General features: G+C 36.0%; 1 pseudogene across 1 annotated transcript; it reads right to left on the bottom strand.

Annotated features, from left to right (window-relative positions):
- Window positions 1-2,653: 2,653 nt before the first annotated feature.
- Window positions 2,654-7,728, bottom strand: LOC116630624 (annotated as a pseudogene). Its single transcript, XR_004298984.1, has 2 exons — window positions 7,707-7,728; window positions 2,654-3,689 (listed from the first exon to the last, which is right to left on the bottom strand). The product of XR_004298984.1 is annotated as a high mobility group protein B1-like (transcript).
- Between the last annotated feature and the right edge of the window lie 1,127 nt (window positions 7,729-8,855).

The following is an 8,855-nucleotide window of genomic DNA, read 5'->3' as shown; positions in this document are numbered from 1 at the left end:
TGCAAGGGTGGTTCAACTTCATTAATAAAAGAGAGGACAAGAACCATATGATCTTCTCAATAGCTTAAGATAAAGCATTTGATGAAGTACAGCATCCTTTCTTGGTTAAAACTCTTCACAGTGTAGGGACAGAGGGAACAAACCTCAATATCATAAAAACCATATACCAAAAGCCCATGGCAAATATCATTCTCTATGGGGAAAAATTGAGAGTTTTTCCCCTAAGGCCAGGAACATGGCAGGGATGTCCACTATCACCACTGTTGTTGAACATAGTACTGGAAGTCCTAGCCTCAGCAATCAGACAACAAAGAGAAATAAAAAGCATTGGAATCGGCAGAGAAGAAGTCAAACTCTCACTCTTCGCAGATGACATAATACTGTATGTGGAAAACCCAAACGACTCCACCCCAAAATTGCTAGAGCTCATAAGGAATTCAGCAATGTAGCAGGATATTAAATCAGTGCACATTTGCATTTCTATACACAACAATGAGACTGAAGAAAGAGAAATTAAGGAGTCGATCCCATTTACAATTGCACCTAAAACCATAAGATACCTAGGAATAAACCTAACCAAAGAGGCAAAGGATCTGTACTCAGAAAGCTATAGAACACTCATGAAAGAAATTAAGGAAGACACAAAGAAATGAAAAAAGGTTCCATGCTCATGGATCGGAAGAAAAAATGTTAAAATGTCTATGCTACCTAGAATAATCTATACATTTAATGCAATCCCTATCAAAATACCATCAACTTTTTTCACATAGCTGGAACAAATAATCCTAAAGTTTGTATGTAACCAGAAAAGACCCCGAATAGCCAAAGGAATGTTGAAAAAGAAATCCAAAGCTGGTGGCATCACAATCCCAGATTTCAAGCTCTATTACAAGCATCAGGGAGATAAAAATCAAACTACAATGAGATACCACCTCACACTGGTTAGACTGGCTAAAATTAACATGTCAGGAAATGACAGATGTTGGCAAGGATGAGGAGAAAGGGGAACCAGACCCTCTTACACTGTTGGTGGGAATGCAAGCTGGTGCAGCCACTCTGGAAAATGGTATGGAGGTTCCTCAAAAAAGTTGAAAATAGAGCTACTCTATGACCCAGCGATTGCACTACAGGGTATTTACCCCAATGATACAAATGTGGTGATCTGAAGGGGCACCTGCACCCAGTGTTTATAGCAGCAATGTCCACAATAGCCAAACTATGGAAAGAGCCCACATGTCCATCGACAGATGAATGGATAAAGAAGATGTGGTATACACACACACGCACACACACACACACACATACACACACAATGGAATACTACTCAGCCATCAAAAAAAAAGAAATCTTGCCATTTGCAACGACGTGGATGAACTTGAGGGTATTAAGCTAAGCAAAATAATCAGAGAAAGACAATTATCATATGATCTCATTGATATGTGTAATTTAAGAAACAAAACAGAGGATCATAGGGGAAGAGAGGAAAAAAATAAAACAAGACGAAATCAGAGAGGGAGACAAACCATAAGAGCCTCTTAATCACAGGAAACAAACGGAGGGTTACTGGAAGGGAGGGGGTAGAGGGATGGGGTAACTGGGTGATGGACATTAAGGAGGGCATGTGATGTAATGAACACTGGCTATTATATAAAACTGATGAATCACTGACCTCTACCTCCTAAACTAATAATACATTATATGTTAATTAATTGAATTTAAATAATAAATAAATAAATAAATAAATAAATAAATAAATAAATAAATAAAAGAATTGTCCAATCAGAAATGTGAAGTCGTTTGAAGGAAAAATGAGCAAAATGTGTGGGCTTGTCCATATCTAATCTAGTCATTGAATTGATGATCAGAAGGATTAGACATTCCTGACTGATGATTTGGACAGTCACAAAGGCATGGTCAAAGACAATTGAGATACAATGTTTTTACAGGAGCTGTAATAGTCAGTGTTTAATCTAGGAAGCAGAACCACCATGAATTCAGAAGTAGATTGATTATAGGAATTTCACTGAGGAATTGAAGTATTAGAGGTCTTAGGAACCAGTCATGCCAAACCAAGTACATTTAACCACTAAAGAGGGGCCATGATGGAGAAGTCATTGGGAAGTTGTTGCCTCTGTATGTCTGCAGCTAAAAGTCCAGTGAGGGGCCTGCAGCCAGTGTTGAACAAGAGGGCCATTTGTCAGGAAGAAGAGCTGACCACAGAGTGGAGGAGATAAAGAACAACCTGAACATTGCTGGCACCTTTGCATTTATCTATCACCACATCTAACCACAACAACATTCAGAGATTAGTGGCTATTGCCTTTATAGCTCATGCAAATTTCTCTTTTGGCTAACTCAGAACCCAAGCCGACCCAGGGAAGGGGATTCTGGGAAATGTAGTTGCCAGCTTCACCAAGTTGGCAATTAACAGTCCACCACTACAGGAGTTATACTTTAGGAGGAGCACATGTGATTGTTTATATTCACATGGGAAGGCATCTAAGATGGTTTGGGAACATTGAAACAGTTTCATCATTTTTTGTGCCTACTTCCGTATCTGCACATTCAGGTGTCAAGGTCAACTAAAATCCCTGTTACACATTTTCCCCTCCAATTTTTAGTGACTGTCTTTCTTTGTAGTAACTGACTTTACTCTTTTTTTTTTTGCAATTACAGAGTAGTATTCAGTTAACAGAACCATTATTTCATAGAAGCTGCATCAGAGACAACTGAAGATGAAAAACTACCATCCCCATATATAACTAATTTGTGCTGTGCACCAACAAGAACCTGCTTTAAATTTCCATGCCAATTTACAACCCCCATACTGTACCAGGCAAGGTTAGTGGCTATTGAAAATACCACCAGGACAGGGCTATCTAAAGACACATTCGGTAGTGTGTTAACTATACAAAAAGGACACTGTACAGTTTAAAAACAAATCTTACACAGCCTTACATTTCAATTTTTTTCTTTAAAAGGAGTGAGTTGTGTACAGGGGGGTTAAATGCTTTATAGACAAGAAAAAAAAACTGCACTAGAACCAACTTATTCATCATTATCTTCTTCTTCTTCATCTTCTTCGTCTTCCTCCTCCTCATCCTCTTCATCTTCCTCATCTTTCTCCTCTTCCTTCTTTTTCTTGCTCTTTTCAGCCTTGACAACTCCCTTTTTTGCTGCATCAGGCTTTCCTTTAGCTCGGTATGCAGCAATATCCTTTTCATATTTTTCCTTCAGCTTAACAGCCTTCTTTTCATAAGGCTGCTTGTCATCTGCAGCAGTGTTATTCCACATCTCTCCCAGTTTCTTTGCAACGTCACCAATGGATAGGCCGGGATGTTCTCTGTTCTCCTTTGATTTTTGGGCGATACTCAGAACAAAACAAGAAAAAGGCCGAAGGAGGCCTCTTGGGTGCATTGGGATCCTTGAACTTCTTTTTTGTTTCCCCTTTAGGGAGGCTATAAGTTTTCATTTCTCTTTCATAACGGGCCTTGTCCGCCTTTGCCATGTCTTCAAATTTTCCTTTTCTTTAGCAGACATGGTCTTCCACCTTTCTGAGCACTTCTTAGAAAACTCTGAGAAGTTGACTGAAGCATCTGGGTGCTTCTTCTTGTGCTCCTCTCGGCAAGTTTGCACAAAGAATGCATATGATGACATTTTGCCTCTCGGCTTCTTAGGATCTCCTTTGCCTGTGTTTAATTATTTTCCTCAGCGAGGCACAGAGTCGCTCAGTGCCCGTCTGGCTCTCACTTGCCCCGGCACTGTCTCTATGGAGCTCAGTGTACCTGACTTCACTCTTTTAGGGACATTAATGGGGGAAATGTCAATTGTATATGCATTGTGAGTGGGAAAAATTCAGTCTTCTTCCTACATGTTTTTCCTTTACTCTCACACTACTACCACACTAACACTTCAACACCATGCAGTTCTCTGTGACATCTGCTGAGTGTCCTACAATTTAACTCAATTCTGACACTGTGCAGCTGGAGATAAGCTCGGATCCTACAGGTTAAGGACTCAGTCCCATGAGAATGACCCCCCTCCTGATTTCAGATGTCAATTGAAATTACTAGTAGGTCCTTAGGTTACTCACAACTTTTGTCAACTTGGCTACAAATCCAGGGTTCCCATGACCTCCTTCACTTTGGATTAAATTATTTGCTAGAACAGCTCACAGAATTCAAGGAAACACTTGCATTTACAAGTTTATTATGTAATGAAGTATATGATGACCGATACAGATGAACAACCAAATGAAGAGATACCTAGGGTGAGATCTGGGAGGGTCCCGAGCATAGGGGTTTCTGAGTAGTGGGAGTACATCACTCTCTCCATACATGGCTATGTTCACCAACCTGAAAGCTCTCTGAACCCTATACTTCTGGAATTTTTAAGGAGGCTTCATCACATAGGCATGATCAAACATTAACTCCCTGTTCCCTCACTGGAGAATGAGAATTGGGATTGAAAATTCCAAGCTTCTAATTATGGCTTGATCTTTCTGTTGACCACCCCCATTCAGGAGCCCACCAAGAGTCACTTCGTTAGAACAAATGACCTACTATGACCCAGGTAATTCCAAGGGATTTAGGAGCTCTGTCAGAAACTGAGATCAAAGACCAAATACTAGAACAAAAGATGTTCCTAGTGCTCTTATCACTTAGGAAATTATAAAGGTTTTAGTTTTGTGTGTGTGCGCGTGCATGTGTGCGTGCGTGCGTGCGTGCTTGTATAATTTCACACAGTGACAGAAAACACATTGAATGAATTGTTAAATGATATTGAATGAATGACAATGAATGAACTGTTCTAAAAAATAAGTTAATAGTATTTTGATAAAATGGATATTTCTTTGCATTTGCTTGCAGACAACAATATTAGAGTATTAGTTAGATTTTTAAAATAATTGGTGTATTAGAAAATATCACCAATTTCTTATTAGAAGAATTACTTTGTTTTTAAGATTGTTATATTGTTCTTGAGAACTTTATGGTATACTCACTTTAGTGTCTGAACAAGCTATTTAAAAATTTAAAAAATAGGGGAACCTGGGTAGCTCAGTCAGTTAAGCATCCAACTCTTGATTTTGGCTCAGGTCATGATCTCAGGGTCGTGAGATACAGCCCCTCATCAGGCTTCTCGCTCAGTGCAGAGTCTGCTTGTCCCTCTCCCTCTGCATTCTGCACTCTCTCTCTCTCAAATAAATAAATAAGTAAAATCTTTAAAAAATTAAGAAATATGGGGCGCCTGGGTGGCTCAGTCGTTAAGTGGCTGCCTTCAGCTCAGGTCATGATCCCAGGGTCCTGGGATCGAGTCCCACGTCGGGCTCCCTGCTCAGCGGGGAGTCTGCTTCTCCCTCTCCCACTCCCCCTGCTTGTGTTCCCTCTCTCGCTGTGTCTCTCTCTGTCAAATAAATAAATAAAATCTTTAAAAAAAAAAAGTTTGCTGCCCAATAAAAAAAAAAAAAATTAAGAAATATGTTACTGTAGACCCATTGTTTTGTATCAAATATTCAAGAAATTCCAATTTTAGTAATTAATATAATTTAAAATGAAAATATTTTCAATTTTGTTGTATTTCAGTTACCATATGGCAAATATTATACTATTTTAAATATTAATATTAATAAATATAAATATATATTAAGTATATATTTAAATGTGGGGGATAGCACTTCATGTAAGCATCAGTAAAATCCCTAAAATATTTTGAGTAGTGGAGACTGCAGATATCAGGTACATTATAAATCTTGCCAATGATTTAGATTACTGTGCATTGTTGTGTGGAACACGTAAAGGATATGCCAAGGGTTTAATTTAAACATCGTAAGTAAAATCGGTGTTACTGATTATCCCACTCTGTATTTATCAATCCATAAATAAGTCTATTTTTTATCTTAGTAGTGTTATAAATAATTTCCATAAAAATAACTTGTAAGAAAAGAAAAATATGTCATACATTAGTTGAACTTACATTTTCTCTTTTATTATAAAAATAATGATCCACATATAATGTGCCACTTTTTCTAAATGCTATAAAGATTAATTCAAATACAAGTTATTTGTGTCTTTTTTTTATTATGTTACGTTAATCACCATACATTACATCATTAGTTTTTGATGTAGTGTTCCATGATTCATTGTTTGTGTATAACACCAGTGCTCCATTCAGTACATGCCCTCTTTAATACCCATCACCAGTTATTTGTGTTTTAAAGCAGTAAGAGTACAATCACCTACACTCTTCCTAAAACATTGCAGTTTTGTAGCCTAATATAATAATTTTTAGTTATGTTTGTCTGGCTGGCACAGTGTTTATATAAATGTCTTTGAAAAGTTTTATGTAGTGCATGGATGCACTAGTCCATCCACAGCTACCACAACTACCACTCCTCCCCCTTATTTTTCTCCTGCTTAAGTCAACATTTATGTTTTCATTAGACATGTATAGGTATTTCACTTTTCTGATCCTTGATGTACAACATATATATCATTCTCTCCTCTAGCTTAGTTTTTGTGACTCCATCTCACCTGCTGTCCTCCAAGCATTTTAAGGAAATGGGTTATGTCTTATTCATCTTCATATTCTCCCAAGTGCTTTACACAAGGGAGGAATTCAATAAGAATTTATTGAAATAGTTGAAGAGGTGGGAAATAACTTGAACATATATAGAGGATGCTCTCTGAATATTTAAAGAATTAAAAGCAAATTTCATATTTTATAAAACTAGGAGTTTTAGGAAGGTAGCAGTCTGTGGTAACTAATTAACCCTTTTAGACTAAATAAAACCTTCAACAAAACAATAACTCGCATTCCTTAGTCTTAATTTTTCCTGTGATCTGGATTTTATTACCAGTGTCTAAGATTGCTAAATTTTCTTTAATTCATATATTAACAAAGTATCAAATGTACATACTTTAAAAAATCAAATATTTAAATGAGCATATAATAGAAAATAATAGTCACCCTGATATGTGTATGTGTATATGTGTGTTTTTGTATCTTAAGGTAAAAATTAATAAGAATGTAAGATGGATTATGATTATTAGGATAAAAAATTGATTTTAAGAACTGAGTAAAATGCATTTGAAATCTCAACATCTGCTCCATTCATTCACATTCCATAATAATAAATCTTTGACCACTTGAAAATATCATTAGTGGGTGTCAGAATTATCTTTTGTCTTAGGTAAGTAAGCAAACAAATACTAAGCACTCATTCTTGTGAGGTCACTTATTACCTATAAAAACTGGCTTGGGGACCAAAGAGTTATTTTATAATTACATAAATCTTTGAATGATTTTTCACCCCTAAATATATTTAGATTACAGGGACAGAACTGATCATGGATATTATCCCCAAAGAAAGCCCTTGAACCAAGATTTATAACTTTCTTAGAACTGGATTAGAAGAAAACATTTCTTAATGCAACTTATTTTGCTATTCACAGAAATTTGGCATATTGTCTTATTGGTTTTTACATCATTCAAATGACTAAAAATGTATGAAAATAACAACACCATATACATTTACCATAAGAGAGGGAAGTGTATGTCTTGGTAATTTTATTGCTTAGATACTTTTGAAGATGGTTATATGTTACAAATGTTATATTAGCAATGCTTCAAAAAGATGTTTCTTAAACCTTGGGACAGATAATTCTTTTTCATGACTTTACGCTTTAATGCCAAACTATACCTCTTACCCATAAAAGAATCATCTAGCATGCTTAAGGAATAACAAGGATATAGTTTGTCTATGATACCAATATAGCCAGATAAAATGTGAAAAAAACCCATTAAATACTTTCGCTGGTACCATATAAACACTTCATAAAAAGAAATCTCTATAACCCAAATGGAAGCATCTTAGTTGCTTACTTTATACTTAGTATTGTTGGGTTATAAAATTAGAAAAATTCAAATTATGGAAACATAATTAAAACCCTTTTCTATTTCTGTTGTGTCAGAAAGCTGAGAGTTTATAACATGGTAATATACTATGGTTTCATGCTGTCCTTTTTTGTCTGGTATTAAAAAAAATGTCTATATTGGGGTATAATTTTAGTCATCTCATATCTTGGTGGGATCTGGATCTTAAAAAAAAAAAAAAAGGTTTTACAAGGAAATATGAGACCTCCCAGTGGATTTGCATTAGTCTAGTATGTTTTTAATTCAAAAGTTGAGCATGGAAATAGTAAGCAAAGGATTTTAAAGTCACATTATTATTACATTTGATTATAATAAAGATGATGAAATCTCCATGCAAAGGCATGCAGTAGCCACTCAATATCATGCTAATTTCTTTTCTCTATTATCATTAATCAGACATGAATTATTAATGAGATACTTCTAATGATTTTGATTTGTGAGCCTTTGTAATTTATGAATTTCTTCAAATTGAAAATCTCCAGGGTGAAAAAATATCTCATCTTTATGTATATTCTGTCAACTCAGAGTATGCTACCAAGTCAATCTACCAGGAGAATGCAGCCAACCTGTAGATGGATATTTTGATCTATAGAGGTGATTTTAGCTGCATTTTATTTCCAATTAGAGATAGAAGTTTGGTGATGGCTCCTTAGAAAATCACCTTGTAAAGGCTGACTTCAAGGCCAACTTCCATTCCATTTAGGAGATATGTACCATTTCAGATTCCCTCAAATGGGGAAGGCTGTACTGTGGCCCTGGAATAGTTTGGCTGCACTTAAATTTTGGCTCTACTTCTTGCTATGGGTATGATCTCTCCATGCCTTGGTTTGAGTATCACTAAAAGTAGAATAAAAATACATAAAATTGTTTTGAGAAATGAATCCAATTAATCTACATAAACTCCATGGCATAATGTGCTGTTC

Source organism: Phoca vitulina, unplaced genomic scaffold (assembly GCF_004348235.1).
Source record: "Phoca vitulina isolate PV1807 unplaced genomic scaffold, GSC_HSeal_1.0 scaffold4, whole genome shotgun sequence".
NCBI classification, from domain to species: Eukaryota; Metazoa; Chordata; class Mammalia; order Carnivora; family Phocidae; genus Phoca; species Phoca vitulina.
The sequence above is the reverse complement of the archived record's forward strand: the minus strand, read 5'-3'. Positions and strand labels throughout refer to the sequence as shown.